We start from the raw sequence: 16,952 nt of genomic DNA on the forward strand, positions 1-16,952 counted from the left end.
TGCTGGGAACGTCTCTCATTTCCCGCCTTCCAGTTTGTCTAGACACACCTGACCCTGCGTCCACAGAGGCAAAATTAGTTCCAGATTCTACATGCTGCTGGGGTGAGTCATAATGGAGATGGTATAAATCAAGCCTCCCCCTGCAGACGGCTCGTCTGAGTCACACGCCATGTTGGAAGCAGTCTCCCTCTTCTGGCTCAGCCTTCATGGCAGTGCTGGGTGACAGATAAGGAAACTGAGGTGCAGGTGTGTGCCCGCCAGACGTGCTGGAGGAAGCCCAAATGCTCCCTGGCCCTGGCGGAGGCTGACGTGGGTTTAATTGTGTGGTAAGACTCTGAGACCCAAGGGGGTCTCGCCAACACGGGCACGTGGGCAAGCCTGTGGCTCCTTCCTTCCAACATGGGGAGACCAGGCCTTTGCATAAACCAGAACCCAGTGAGGGTGTGACTCGGATCTTTCCTCACCGTCTAGGTCGGATTGCAGTGGGTTTTGGCCGTCTTGGTTCATACCACCAAGAGATAAAGAAGAGTGGACAGCAGACGGAGTGGGCTGGAGCACCTCTGTGTCCCGCGGATGTGCAGGGCGCCTGCCAACACCAGCTCCAGGACGGGGGGCACAAGCTGGGGGGCGCTGATCAACTCAGGGAGGCCCAGGCTGCTGTCCCAGAGGAGCCCAGACGTAGAGGATGAGTCCCTCTCCCCAGGTGTCCCTGGAAGTCAGTCGTATTGACTTGGAAGTGAGAAGGGGCAGTTTTAGAGCTAATGCCAAAATCTGGATATTCTCCAAGACTGGGATTATGGAAGTCTCAGTATTCCTAACCCAGAAAAATCTAATCTTGAGAGGGCTCCGACTTTTATATAAAATCATGTTTGAATATCTTCACCTCAGATGATAATGAACTACTGCTAATACGGAACATTTATTATTTGGAAGACACTATGCTAAGTACACACATACTTTACCCCATTTCATCCTCAAAGTAATCATATGCGTTAGCTCCTGTTCTTACTCTGGTGTCGCTGAATTTAGGATGGAACAGATTAGGCAACGTTCATCAGTTCCCCCAGGTGGTCAGGAGGAGACAAGCTCAGGTCTGCCCCAAACGCAGGACAGCAGTGCTCGTGGGTGGGGTATGGGGTCAGGGGACGCAGACCGGCAAGCCCGCCTGCTAAGTCATGCTTAAGTCCAACTCTGCTCCGTTATTTCTGATGTCAGGTTTAAAAAAAAAAAAAAAAATGTTGATCTACTTGTCTTGAGCCCTTCAAGTGAATGATTTTGAATCCGAAGTTGAGTCCTTCTTATTTACAGGAAGGACTAAAGAAAGAGTTTAACAACACTTACTCTAAGAATAACAGGACATCTCCCGACTTTGTTTATCTAATTTGAGTAAACAACACTCTTAGAATACTAAGCGTGGCAGTCAGTCCCGAGGTCCTAATTCCTCCGTGTAAAGGAAGTGTCTTCCAATCTCCGGAGTGACTCCACATTCAGAAGATATGAGAAAAAACCTCAGGTCCTCCCTTCCGATGGACGTGTGATATGTGGGGCACAGGGAGGCTGAGGGGGGTGGCAACGCTCAGAGCAACCTCGTGACGCTGAGTTGGTACACTCCCTCGGCTTTTAACTGTCCCTCAGCTCCACGGGAAAGAAGAGCCCGCCCCTGGTGAATGACCTGCAGGACGGGCACCCACACTGAAGGCCAGGGAGGCAGGTGAGGGACAAGGACGCCTGGCTGCGTGACCAAGATCAATCCAACTTAGTGCAAATACAGCCCTCCCCAGATTTGTCCGGGGCTACATGACAAATACAGTGGCTGCTGATATCAGATGCCAGACACTCCCTGTCTGCCCATCCGGGCACTCTCCCCCCTCCCAGCCTCAGCTTGGTGAATGGTGCTGGGTGGCAGGTGAGGGGTGGGGGAAGGGCATAAGAAAAGAACCCTTTGCTATGCACGCACGTCTTCTGCATATTTCCTTCTCTGCATTTATCCTTGCCTTCCTCTTGCATTTCTTCTCTCGAGCTTTGCTACCATGACCCTACTATGCTCTCTCAATGCATAGTTTCAATCTTCTTTCTTTCTTTCCTGTTTTAAAACTTGATCCTTAGCAACAGTTCAGTGATACAGGTACTTCCTAAAATAGAATGACAGCTGACACCCAGGACACCGGATTGCTCACTTGGCAGGGTGCTTCTTGACCCTCCAGGATGCTGGTGTGTTCTTGAGCTGACCCACGGAACTCAGCTGTGTGGACCCTGTGCTGTCCTACCCGGTCTGGCTGACAGCTAGACGGTGTTTCAGAACCCCCAGAGAGAGGCAACCTGCTGTGCACTAAATGTCTGTGTCTCCCCAAAACCCATGTTACATCCTAACTCCCAAGGTGATGGCACTGGGGGAGCTTAGGGAAGTGGTTAGGTCGTGAGGGGGGAGCCCTCATGATAACATTAGTGCCTTATAAAAGAGATCCCAGAGAGCACCCGGCCCCTTCTACCCTGTGGGGACACAGCAAGATGTCCATCTACAGCCCAGAAGAGAGTTCTCTCCAGAACCTGACTCTGTTGGCAGCTTGATCCCAGACTTCCCACATCCAGAGATGTTAGAAACAAATTTCTGATGCTTACAAGCCACCTAGTGTGTGGTACACTGTCACAGCAGTCCAAACTAAGACACCGTGCAACTGAAAGCAAGACCAGAAGCCAGACTCACAGTGACAAATTCCAACTTAGCACAAACTCTGGATTTCAGAAATAATGCTGAGTTCACTGGATTCCTCATGCTAATTCCATCCTCTCCAGTCAGCTGGACATCAAAGGGAGAAAAGCAAAAGGGCATTTCATTTTCCGGAGAAATCTTTTTAACAATATGCCTGATGGCATACTCACGAATCCTGCCCCGGGGCTGGAACGTGGTGGCCATTTGGCGTTTGTGCCGGTGCACACAGCACATCCTTAATCGTCACGCCCACCAGCCACAGGGAAAACGTACAACACAAGGAGAACCCGTGTCTTTGGGCCGTTCGCACCTGGACGACCTTATAAGTGGGAGAAGGAAAGAAGCAACATGAGGCTCGCTCTATGTACAACAGGAAGAATGGCCAGTGGACTCAGCGTCTCGAACAGAACCCAGGAACACCAGCTCCCAGGTGTGTCAACGCCAGACCTACTTTTTGTCAGCCAACTGCCAGTGCACACAGCCGAGCACAGTGTCCGGGACGGTACAGCGGGTACAGTAGCGAAGGCCCGGGAGGCGCAGTGATGAAGGCCTTGGCTTTGAGTCAGAGAGGCCTTGAAAGGACAGCTCGTCCATTCATCAGCCACATAACTTTGCCCAGGTCCTCTCTGAGCTCTATTGACTTTGCATGTAAAATACTGACCATCACTAGACTTACTTTGCTGGGTGATCAAGAAAGATGAAATCACACACATAAAGTACTCTGTACAAAATGTTCAATGAGCGCTGGGCAGGAAGATCATCAGTGAGTTAGGCTACCTTGTAACCGACGTCCATTTACTGATGTAGATGGTGCCTAGTACAAAGTATGCGCACGTATGAATATACAGAGGTTGAGGTGGAGATTTGGCAAAATATTAATGGTGGTTATCTCTGGGACATGGGAGTCTGTGCAAGTTTTTCCTTCCCCCCCCCTTTTTTTTATACCGAATTTAAAAAAATTCCATGGCAACAACGAGAAATAAATAGTCTGGGATTCATGGAGACTGGATCTCTCGCTTCAAGTTTATAATGTGAAGGTATGATGAGCTCTCAAATAGAGAAGGAAATCACACAAATATAAAGCATTGCTTTAACTCAGAAATCACGGGAACATGTTTTACTAAGCACTTTTTAAAGGACTGATTATTACAGTGTTTCTTCTAAAATAAAAAATTTTTCGTACTTTACTAGTTCTAACACTCTCTCTTCTATTTTCTTAAATAGGATTTTTCTGTCTCTCAGGCTTGAACATGTGACCAAAAAGACACAAACATCAGAGGAGAACTTTCTCTTTGCTGTTCAGCTGCAGTGACAGCTGGCATCCTCATACAACTTCATTCTGTAGCATTTTCCTCATCCCAGACACTTGGCACATCTATTATTTAGAACTGCAATGTCAAATAATTATAGTCAGAGAGAACTATTGGTAGGAAGGAGGAAGTTTGGAAGGGAAAATCGGCACCAAGACAAGGATGGGCGTGAGGAAATGCTCCCTGATGAAGAAGGACCTGAGAAGTGCTCCCGGATGACTCTATGAGGACGTGCTCCCTGATGACTCTGTGAGGACGGATGTGAGGACGTGCTCCCAGATGACTCTGTGAGGACGGATGTGAGGACGTGCTCCCGGATGACTCTATGAGGATGGGCGTGAGGACGTGCTCCCGGATGACTCTGTGAGGACGGACGTGAGGACGTGCTCCCGGATGACTCTATGAGGATGTGCTCCCGGATGACTCTGTGAGGACGGACGTATGGACGTGCTCCTGGATGACTCTGAGGATGGGCATGAGGAAGTGTCCCAGATGACTCTGTGAGGACGGATGTGAGGAGGTGCTCCAGGATGACTCTATGAAGACGTGCTCCCAGATGACTCTGTGAGGAGGGATGTGACGACGTGCTCCTGGATGATTCTGTGAGGATGGATATGAGGACATGCTCCTGGATGACTCTTTGAGGATGGGCGTGAGGAAGTGCTCCCAGATGACTCTATGAGGACGGATGTGAGGAAGTGCTCCCAGATGACTCTATGGGGACAGACGTGAGGACATGCTCCCGGATGACTGTGAGGACGGACGTGAGGACGTGCTCCCGGATGACTCTATGAGGATGTGCTCCCAGATGACTCTATGAGGATGGGCGTGAGGAAGTATTCCCAATAGCCGCATGAAGATGAATCTGATGAAGAGCTCCTGGAAGGCCCCATGAGGATGTGCTCCCAGCAAGAACAACAGCCCTAACCTCCCCTACTTTGGTGGGTCTTTGCAGCTCTGCACACCTGCATGGTCCCACTGCATCTTCATGACGACTTCTCAGGCTAGCTGTTCTATCTGAGCAGTTTTCCTGTGAGAGCTGGGCTCAGGCTTCTCACAGATCCTTCACAGTGAGGCTGGAGCCTGGTTTCGATGGCATATCTTGGTGTTCCCTGTTTCCACCTTAGGTGGAAAACCTTTGCCTTTCAAAGTGTGTTTCCAGGACCACAGCCCCAGCATCGTGTGGGGGCTCGTTAGAAATGCAGACTCTCAGTTGGCCTCAGGAGCTCCAGGACCAGACTCTGCGTTGCCAAGAGCAAAACCTGAGCAGCTCTATTCTAAACAGAGGACTCGCCCCAGGTCCACGCGCAGATGTGCTTTCCCTCGCTGCCTTTCCTGGCTAGTCTTCCTGAAATGCTGGACTCCACATGGGCTTTGTCTGTTTGCAGTCACCCTGGAAGGCTACCTTCTACATCTGACTGGGAAGCCCTCTTTGGTCGCTGAAGCGGAGTGCTCACATAAGCACCCCGTCACACCTTGCTCGTTGCATTCCTGGGTACCTTGCTCATTACGCTGGCTCGCAGCCCTTGCGGCACATCAGAACCACCCGAGAGCTCCGAACACTGCCTGGGCCCGACCCCGTCTCAGACTTGTCTGCCGGAATCTGGGATGAGGGCAGGACCTCCATCGGTGTGAAAACCCCTCAGGTGATTTTCAGGCTCAGCCTGGGCTGACAGCATTGCTGCAGGGTTAGGGTGGCGTGTCATTTACTTTCCCTCTGGGGTAGTCTGGAGAGGAGAGGGAGCAGGAATGATGACCACAGCAGGACAAAGGCAGAGCCACACCACCCTGGGGAGTGGGGGCCCCGTCTGTGCTGAGACCCACAAGATCCCAGCTCCATTTTCAGTGTACGCATCTAAACCAGAGTAGGGCTTGCTGAGGGCACACACCCTGTTCGAATCTCAGCTTTGAATGCCCAGCACCTACCATGATGGTTGACGTTAGTGGACACTCCAGAGACATTTGAACAGTGCACACAGGGCTACACAGCAGCAAGAGTGAGGGTGCAAATGCGATGGGACCCCGGCTTGCCATGTCTCCCCACTATTTTTCCTACTACATCAGGGTTCTTGATGCAATGCACTGAACTTGAAAGCTAGTGATCGGGGCAGTAACAACAAATGGAGAAAGTTACATCTGTAAAAACAGATTTAAAAAGAACAGCAAAGAAATATCCAGGTTTTCAAGCCAGCTGCTCAGAAGCTTATTATTTAAATTTCTTTCCTTGGAGCTACGGCATTTGAGTACTTGTGAGGACTAGTGGCCTGCAGTGTGACTGTGAGGTGAGTCCGCAGGGTGGGGGGGTGAGCATGCGGGAAAGAAGAGACTGTCATTAAAATTGCGGGGATGTAAGCTTGAAAACTGAGAAGGAAAAACTCAGAAAGGGTGATGGTGGAGACAGGGACAGAGAGTTTCCCAGCACACTCGAGAAGGAAGGTGAAGTTCCATCATAGAAATGACGCCAGATAAAAGATGTCAAGAAAAAGGAGAGGAGGGAAGGCATTAAATATGGGAAAGGTTGAGTCCCTGATCTCCAGACACAGGAAACCCCACAATCTCCCATTAAATAACAAGGTGAGGATTTGATGGTCTTGTGGTTTGTGGCTGAAGCCTCAAATCCGGCATGAGCGTCCACTGGCACGGGCTTGGCTGCGCGGCCGCGTCCCTGCCCCACTGCCAGGGAGGATGTGGGTCCTGCAGATGACATGGGGGTGGGGGGGGCGAGGGCTGCGTGCTCCCCCTCCCCCCATACTCTGTGTGCACAGAATGATCACAGGCACGGAAAAGTCACAGAACTGTCGGAATAGGTCAGTTATGAAGCAAGTCTATACCTCCACTGGATTTAAAAAGATCAAGATGGGCTTTTATTTCTAATTAGTCATGTTCCCTCTGTGTCACAGAAAGAGATGCAGCGATATGAAATGATATTCGTGAACCAGTGAGTGGCTACAGAAGAAATCAAGAATGCCGTGTGATGCTCTAAGTACATATGTGGTGGAGGGAGCGGGGGGCCGGAAAGGACGCCCAGTGTTCAGCTCCTTAGTCTCTGGGTGGAGGGATTGTTTCAGTATGTTTCCTACAATGACTCTGAATTACTGTTGCAACGTGAAAAAAACTTTAGGTTAGTTTTTAAAGTACACATTAGAGCCACCCATCTATTGGCAGCATAAAAATGATAATATCATTAATGGCTGTGTAACAGAGAGAAATGAACCAAGCATTCAGCCAACAAGGAGGTTAACTGAAAGCACAGTCAGAAAAGTAACTTCCAGCAACACAAGTGTTTCTTTTCAAAACTCTTTTCTGTGTTAACGGAAAAAGCCTTAAGTATATCTACGTGGATAGAAACAACCAAATGCAGGATAGTCTGGGTTACCGGTAGAATCATGATCACTGAACCCATCAATAGAGTACAAGTACATGTATTGATAAATCATCTCTTCGGCAAAGGTGAGAAAAGGCCACATGTCCAACCACAGCCCCGGAGCTTAAGGAAAGTTCCCATTTGTGGACAGCTCCTCCCCATGGAAACCAGGCAGTTAGTGATAGCCCACTTTCGCCCATGCTATAAACTTGGAAAACAAACTGCAGTTAGAACAGTGACCCCAAAAGGGAGTTTCACTTTCCACGAGGTCTTAAGCCAATCAATGTCTGAAAGAGCAGACACCTGACAACACTAGAGGCATGAAGACATTTGTATTATTTAATCAGCACAGATGTTAAGAGAGGTGGTAATTTTATGCAATTTTATAATACAATGGTAAAGAGCATATCCATAATTAAATCTCTAGAATTTATGAACACTCAGAATGCATTTTAATGAAGAGATTAGCACTAAGTAAATACTACATATCAATTATATTAATACATCTCTTCATCTGAGCATTACTTCTTCAAAACTCTGTTCCTTGGAGCTGGACTTTTATTCTCAGATTGCATTCTAATATAGAATTTTCCTGTCGGCGGCTTTCTATCTGCTTAAACCACACCTACGGAATATTTCATTTTCTGTATAAGCCCCAACCACTTGGCTACAAAGTCACAGTGCTGGGAAGGTTATAATGTAGACTTAGAGCGTTTACATTGTTCCTTCTATCAGAGACATTTCAGAAGGCACTCCTCCAACCTGGGCCATTTCAAAGGTGTAATGACATGAATGGTTTCAGAATCTGTGTTCTAAGAGTACTAAGCTCTTCAATGAATTCTCCAGTTATAAACATACAGACAGAACTATCCATCACTACAAATCGATAACTACGTAACACCAACCCACAGACACCAGCTCATCGTGACACTGCCTTTATCCTGAGAATGGGGGGCATCACTTGCCACGCGAGCAGACATGCAGAGACACCCACAAGTGTGGTTAGTGTGCAGCTCCCTCCGCCCAGGACCACAGAGGAAGCAGCCCCTCGTCCAGCCCAGGTCAACGGGTTCAGCCATGTATCTATTCAGAATGGCCCGTGAGCCTCTCAATTTCTGCTGTTTTTCCCTCTTTGGCCTAAAATTATTGTTCTGGAAATGCACGCCGTGTCCCGTTTATATAGCTAACAAGTTTCTTTCAACCTGTTCTCCTTTCCTTCCTGCTGAGGAGTTTCTAGTACTTTCTTTTTTTTTATTATAATAATATTTTTTTATTATATTATGTTAGTCACCATACAGTACATCCCCGGTTTTTGATGTAAAGTTCGATGATTCATTAGTTGCGTATAACACCCAGTGCACCATGCAATACGTGCCCTCCTTACTACCCATCACCAGTCTATCCCATTCTCCCACCCCCCTCCCCTCTGAAGCCCTCAGTTTGTTTCCCAGAGTCCATCGTCTCTCATGCTTCATTCCCCCTTCTGATTACCCCCCCTTTCTTTATCCCTTTCTTCTCCTACTGATCTTCTTAGTTCTTATGTTCCATAGATGAGAGAAACCATATGATAATTGTCTTTCTCTGCTTGACTTCTAGTACTTTCTGCAGGTGGGCAAGGCCCACACACAGTCAAGTGTGCCTCTGTGCCATCTAGCTGGTTTCTATGCATGTTTTTGAAAAGCGTAATGCAAATTTGGGGTAGAGTATACTTCCTTGTGCGACTGCCCCTCAAAGGTAGATTAGACAGGCCTTGCAGCACAGGATTTAAAAGTATGCTACAAGGGAAACTGAACTCAAAAGAGGTACCCACTTTACATCACAATTAGGGACCATGTGTATGATCTGTATGTTTGGTGGAGGCAGTCCTAGGGTTTCTTTCCCCTGAACTTCAACAGACTTCTTTTCTTCCTCAAATGAAGGGAGGTAAAATCCAACATCACCACTTCTGGAACCATGACATGTGGGTGGCTCTCAAGCTCGGCGGCGGAGACGGTTCTGAGCCAAGCACACGTTTCCATCCCCGCTCTGCAGACCACCGATGCATCACCCGCGGTGACGCCGCCACCCTCGGGATCCCCCCTGACGCCCTGGAAATGAGAACAGCTTCGGGAGTCTCTGCAGCTTATGCTGTATTTATTTAACAGAAATTGTTTTAGTACCTAAACCTGATACATCTCAGTAAATTATTACCGAAGATGAAGCAGCAAAGTTTTCTGACTAGCACGGATAATCCTTTCCCACGTTCCCCCTTTGGCCGTCTAAACCTGAATTGAGTCTGCTATTCCTTTAGAACCACGACTATTTTTAAATGGCTAGCTGTATTTGAACAAAATGTCCCTATTTTCATGTTTATATTTAAAACATTGTGAAAATGATGTTGTCTCTGAAAAAGAAAATTAATATTAGGGTATCCGTATCAGAACCCATTCAAATCCCAACTAGATTCAGCTCATGAAACATTCGTGAACCACGGTTCCCATAGCAACGAGCCACATATTTTTAGCGAATGCGGCTCCTTCCTATTCTCCCAACTTCATTGTCTTCACAGTCTACACACGCAAAAGTGATTTTCTGAAGACGCTCGTGTTGTGAGAGACCCAATATCACCCTCGGAAAGAATCTCTGGATAGTATCGCCCTGTTTCTGCTCATCTATACAAAACACTTCTCATTTCCTCCTTCGCTACTAGTTTCACTAAAATATTTTCTACATAATTAGTTCTTTAAAAAAAAATTATTCAGTTGAAAGTGAGTGGAGAGTCACCACTTCTATACACATGGTGGGTTTGCTTAACAAACCAGGGCTCTCCTGCTCTGGACACGGTTCGGGGAGAATGACAATTTTATTTTTTCCGAAAAGCTCCCTCAGCAGTCCATGAAAATGGCCTCCTGACACAAGCAAGGGATCTGGTAAGATGACACCAAAACCCCAGTTGTCATTGTTCTGAGGGTTTTAATTCTCAGCAATGGAAAGACCAGTATTCCTCCTCGTACTCAGGGAAGGGCTGGGCAGCAGAGCCCAAGCTAGGGGGAGACATGGAGAGAAGCACACATCACAGCAAGCGTGGAAACCCCATCAGCCAGAGCCACCCCCTCCACACGGTGCCTGGAGGCCCGTCCTCCCCTGCCCTGCCCGGGGCGGTGGCTCGGTCCCTGCATGGTGGGCACGGTGCTGGCGGGGAGACCAGCCGTGGCCTCTGAGGACAAAACAAGTATTTTCGGAGTGGAAACACTTAGCTCATAGTTTGGCAAATCCTTTGCACAAAATAAGTATTTTAACTTAAGCCTCTTTCTCTACTTCCGGCAAAAATGTTCTTTTTTAATGTACGAGCAGGGTGTGTATTTACCAGGAAAGTTGCCAGTGGTAGGATAATCCCTCCTCACAGACTAAGGCCGGCTTGCTCATTGTGTCTTCAACACACAGATGTTCCGAGGAGGTGGGCAGCACCACCCCACATTACCACGGACCGAAGTAGACGCACAATCCCCAAATTTAAGTAACTCGATGTGGTCACACAGTGAATGTGGAAAACCTGGGGCTTGAAGTCGACTATCAAGGTCCCAAATTATGCCTGTTTACTAAATAAGAGAATAGGTTTAAAGGGCATTGGGTCTCTACATCAGAAGTTGCCAGAACATCTCGTAACAGGCAGAAAGACTGGGGTTGGTCCTAAAATGTTGGCAAAACTAAGGTTTTACAAAGAAAAGAGAGACTATTCACGTGTGTGCGTCACAGGCAGACTCATCCACCGGCTGGAGCCGTTGGACAACGAGGAGGACAGCAACAATAATCCCACCAATCACGTTTGTATGGCATTCTCTGTGTTTCACCTGCCTTCCCTGTAATTTGTTAAGTGGTGCTTTGCACAGCCCTGGGACTGTCGTGGACAGACGCACAGACACGGACCCCAGGTGGGCTGCTGGCTGGGAAGCTCCTCCCCCATCCTGGTAGCTCTCTGGAGTCCCTGATAATTTGCTAGGGAGGCTAAATGCGCTGCTGTCAGGGTCACTCCAGAAGGTTCCAGGTTTACCAAGAGAAAACCTGCCCAAAGAGCGAGTGCGAGTGAGCTGCTGAGTTATGACTAATCCCCCCACGCAGACGGTGTAGCGGAGACATGCATGCCCCGTGCTCGGCCTGCGGACTGCCCCCCTCCCCCCGCCGCAGAGAGGACTCCCCCAAGTGCTGGCTCTCGAACTGTCTGCAGGACATGTTTATTTGGGGGGAATGGATGGGCCCCCTTTCCTTTCTTCTCTCAAATAACATTTACATCAAGGATCTTGGCTTGTGGTTTTCAGAGAGGTATTATTCTGTCAGTTCTTGAGTGCTAACGTCCCCTAGGGAGTGGAAAGAACATTTGTTAAACCAGATTACATATGTGTAGTGGAGAACAAACAAAGAAACTGATGTTTGTGAAGTTCGATAAAATCTGATTCCCACAAACCCGACCTTCCACTGCGGAGGAGCACTGCCTTCCCGTATCTGAATTCCCCAATCTCAGAAGCCAGGCTTCATGCCTATTCTTTCACCTTTAGCATCGAGCCCCTAATGAGGAATTAGTGGGTTGCTGACTGCATGTTTGTGGCCACAGAAAGAATCCCCAGATCTGGTGGTCTGCTGGTTCTGTTGCCCAGTGTTCAGTGACTTTGCCATATTGATTATGATGGAGTTTCAAACGTGCCATGTATCAGAGACTCCTGGGTTGGCTCCCCAAAGCAGGGGTGCAATGCATCCATTCCAACAAACGGGCCGGCGACGGCCGACGCGCTCATGCAAGCGCAGCAACAAGTCCCGGTGCAGAAGTGTATTCCCAGAACACGCGCCAGGGCGCAGCCGTCCGTGCACGAGGAGGTCATCAATCGTTTGTGCCGCATCATGCATTACGTGCATTCTGTGACCAACGTTTCCCCCGACGCCGTGGCTGGGCTAGCACAAGAGTAGCCATTTAGAGAGGACTCCCAGATGGGCTCTGTCACCAAACACACAGGAGGTGTCTTAAGTGATCCATTTTCAAGGCAAACTCCCATGAGAGCTCCTGGAACACAGCCCAGCGAATCTTCCAGAAGAAACATGAGCTCGCCGTTGCAGTGCTCCTGTACCCGCCGGGCTCCAGCGCGTCACAAGTGGATCACATGGTCAGCTCAGGAAGTTCCGACATGTGCAATCAGACGTCCTCCCACTAACCCTTGCCTGAATCCGGAGGAGAGAAGGGGCTGTCCGGGTCATGGAGGTCCAGCCTGGTGCCGCCTCCTGTGGGTCCATGAGAGGTGGGTGGAAAGGCTAGGACTGACCCATGGCCCTCGGGAATCTTCCACGAGCTTTTGCATGGGTGTCACCGTTCCCACTGAAACGCCTCTGCCTCACCTGTCTTCTCCTACACGCCCAGCCTCAGCCTGCAGGCCTGGTGACTCAGGTCCAGCACAGAATGAGACCAGTCAACTCCTGGTTAACCCAGCTTAACCAAATACACTTTGAGGGGAATTAAATGTGCTCTCTGGGCTCACAGGCCAGGCATTTATTTCCAAAAATTCATAGCATGCCAAATACAATAGATGTAGAAATGAACAGCTTTGTATAAGTGCTTTCAACGTGAAAATTTCAAATGTGTTTTTACTATTAATAATAAAAAAACCACCCTGACTTCCCAGAAACAAAAATAAAGAAATAATTTCATAAATACAGTACCCAGCACACTTTACACTGTGTCCCATCTTATCCCCCACCCCCCACCCCGGTCAACAATTTTGGTGGCAGTTTGAAGAGAATAAGCACTGTGAATCTTTATGGGACAATTATAAATAACACTTAGACAAAACAGCAGTTTCCTTGATTGGACTAATCTCCTGAATCTAAGTCCTTTAAATTAAGTTGCTGTTTCATCCTCTCTACCTCTTTTTTAAGGCACATAGCATTGCTTGAATGCAAAAGCAGTTTCTCAGATTAAATTTGGCAGCTGCTTCTGTGGAGAAAGGGAAGCAAATCAATGAGGAATTTTTAAATGCTATAATCTTGATCCTGGCAACTGGCCTTCACAAATTGTCTACTCCAGGGGAATATGGAGGGGGGAAAAAGCAGAAAGAGAAACACCTGTTTCCATAATGAGTGTGTGGTGGAGACAGCCCCAGATAATCCCGATGTCGTGGTCCAGCCCCCATGGTGACTGTCATGGTGACCGGCGAGCGCGGGGTCCTGGTGCCAGCTGCGGACTTGGGGCTTGATGATGCATCAACCCACTTTGCAGAAGAGATGATGATCTTGATTTTCACCAACTCCAAGGAAGAAAGATGAAGTGAGTGTCTGATTTCTTCGAGAGGGGGAGCAGGGAGTGGAAATCTACGCTGCCACCAGTCTGGAGGCCATGGTCCGCTCCCAGCACCATCATGTGAGCAGCACGGTCCCCCAGAGGCCACTTCTCCTCTTTCCTTTCAGGTGGGGGCGTGACGAGCTCTGGCCTCAGAGCGAGAACCTGCATGTCAGGGGCTGTACATCCCACAGTGGGGCTGCTCTCCCTCGTCTTCTGCTTCTGTTCCTGCCCTTCCCGTCCTACTGTTCTTCTGTGCTCAGAGGCAGAACCCACCCACCTGGAGATGGGGCTGGCACCCAATCAATGAATAAATAAATAATAAAACTCTCCCTCTACTAATTGCTGAAGTTAAATTTACTGATTTTTCAGCCTTTAAAAAAATCCCCCCAAATTCTGAACTGGGGCTTAAGCACAATGACTCTCATCCTGTGTCAGACTGATACCAGATGTACTCTTCATTAATGGCCTGTAACGCCTCCAAGAGACGCCTCCCTCCAGTGATTTACATGCCAGTAGCGAGGGTTTGCCGGCAGCTATAGTAATAGCTTCCTTTGCTCGGTTCTGTGGTTTATAGGGTCCCTTCTAGATTTATGTACAAGTATTTCCTTTGCTCCCCGTGGGGGTGGTGGGGCGGCTGCCCTGGCTTCATGCCTCGGGGGAAGCAGGCTTGCCGAGCCCCCAAGGGGGCTGTCCCTGGAGACGGGATGAGAAATGAGCACTTGTCACTCACGGTCATTCTTCATGCCTCCTGTCTAAGAAGCTGCTGTTCATTCTTGGCTGGCTGTTGTTTTTATTTTAAAGACTAATGAATAGCTTTTTAAGAACCATTACTATTTTTTTTGATGTCACAGTTTAAAGGTGTTTTGGAATAGAAACAAACTGTGATAAGAAAAATCCTTCAAATGATTAACTTCAGTTTTTCTTCCACCAAGTATGGGAGGCAGGCCCTCCACGTTTCTTATTTTTTTAATAATTAAAATTTTATTTTTTAAAATGCAAATTGTGTTTGTTTTTAATTATCTTCAGTTAGCCAGCATATAGTACATTAGTTTTTGATGTAGCGTTCCATGATTCATCAGTTGCATATCACACCCAGTGCTCATCACCACACGTGCCCTCCTTAATACCCATCACCCGGCTACCCCCTCCCCCACCCCCCTCCCCTCTGTAACCCTGTGTGTTTCCCAGGGTCCAGAGTCTCTCATGGTTCATCTCCCCCTCTGATACCCCCTTTCATGTTTCTCTTCCTTCTCCTAATGTCCTCCATGCTATCGTTAATGTTCCACATATGAGTGAGACCCTATGATAATTGTCTTTCTCTGCTTGACTTACTTGATCTTACAGAATGATCATGTACTGAGACCCACAGTCCGATGCTCATGGTAAGCACCAAGGTCCTGAAGCCAGGAGGCATTCCGGGTTTGTGGGAGGCACCAGCCACCAAGCACACAGGCCCAGCAGTTCTAGACACCAGCAACCCCAGGCTCCTTCCGCCAGAAGACTTCCCACCAAGGTCAGAGTCCTCGGTCTTCTACAGTTCGACCCAAACTGGCTTGGCAAGAAGTATCTGCATGACCTCCTTGTATCCAAGAAAGCACACACATGTTTACACATGCGGCATAAACACGCCACGTTCCTCCATGAAATGTAATGAAGCCTCTAAATATTTAAACTGTATTATGATTTTATTCTTTCTAGCAAGAACAATTTCTAATGCTTATTTAAAATCCAAATTAAAATCCAACCAAAGGAATCACGCAGATCAGTGATGACACAGAGGGATTAAAACCTTTTTTCAGAGAATGTCCTCTTCAGTGTGCACTGAAACCATTCATGAGTCACAGAACAATCCTGCAAGGTGCATGCTACGTGGCCGTTCACTCTACCACACTGCCACATAACCGTATTCATTAAATAGGGACTGTATTTTCACATAGACATTGTTCCTACACCTTCTTTTCCTTCTCACTCCATAGCAGTCTGGTGCACAGCTGAGAATCATTTAGAAGGGCACAGAGAATACACCTAAAATGTGTTCTTTTTAAAAATTTTTAAAAATTTATTTATTTGAGAGTGAGAGAGAGTGAAAGAGAGAGAGAGAGCATGAGTGGGGGCAGAGGGAGAAACAGACTCCCTGCTGAGCAGGGAGCTCAATGCAGGGCTTGATCGGGGGACTCTGGGATCATGACCTGAGCTGAAGGCAGACCCTTAACCAACTGAGCCACCCAGGCGCCCCCTAAAATGTGGTCTGATGCAGTGAGCAGGAAGTAAGCCCCAGAGATCTGGCGCAGGGTGCGGCGATCTAGGCAACAATATTCCCTTAAAACCATCACGCTCACTAACGGACCAGAACTTCATGATTCCCTGCACTAAAATGAAAGGATAATTACATAATGTGATAGAGGTGCTAATTATCGCCACAGCGGCAATCACTGCAATTCATAAATATGGCAAATTAACATCACGTACCTTAAATTTGCACCATGTTCTATGTTCAGCATATCTCAGTAAAAAGAAATAAACAGATAAATAAAGTGTACTCTGAGCATATACTTTTGACCCCGCAAGTAATGGCCCAGCCATCTAGGCTGAGTGACAGGAGTATCACTTGAGTCTTTTTTCTTTTTAATGAACATAAAATCACTGCTTTGCTGCTATAGAGGAAGGGCCCCAGGGGACAGGCACTGCCGGTTTTCTCTCTATGGAGGATGACACCTTACAGATGTACCAGGTTGGGAGAGGCTCCGGGGGGAGAGGGGGTGGCTCTGCTCTAATTTGGCCTCTGCTGTATGCCAGCTGTATATGCATCCGCGCCAAGAGGCGGGTTTTAATCGACACTGATCTACCGTGTTCTGCTGCACGTTTCTCCCACCCTCTCTGTGGCTGCAGGCGGCCTCCTTTAGGAATTGCGTTTTAGGACGTTGTTATTGTGAGAGCATCTCACAAAAGGACAGTATTCGCCATCACGGAGTGATTTTCAGCTTGCACGTTATCCATAAACCAACGCAGCCCCTCACCCTATCGACATTCTCTCAGTACACCTAGTACGGCACCTCCCCAGTTCTTCACCAAGCCCTGGAATCACAGAAATGCATCAAACTCCGTCAGGGACCCCTGAGCGCACAGTGGCTGAGTATCAGGGACACGCCTGGATCTCAGTAAAAAAGGGGAGCGTCAGGCTGGGGAGAGGAGCTGCCCCCGGGAGGGCGTCTGTGCCTGGCGTTGGGGGTGAGTCTGCTTGCAGCCCAAGCACCTATATGCCTCCCG

Source organism: Ursus maritimus, unplaced genomic scaffold, assembly GCF_017311325.1.
Source record: "Ursus maritimus isolate PB19 unplaced genomic scaffold, ASM1731132v1 scaffold_28, whole genome shotgun sequence".
Taxonomy (NCBI): Eukaryota; Metazoa; Chordata; class Mammalia; order Carnivora; family Ursidae; genus Ursus; species Ursus maritimus.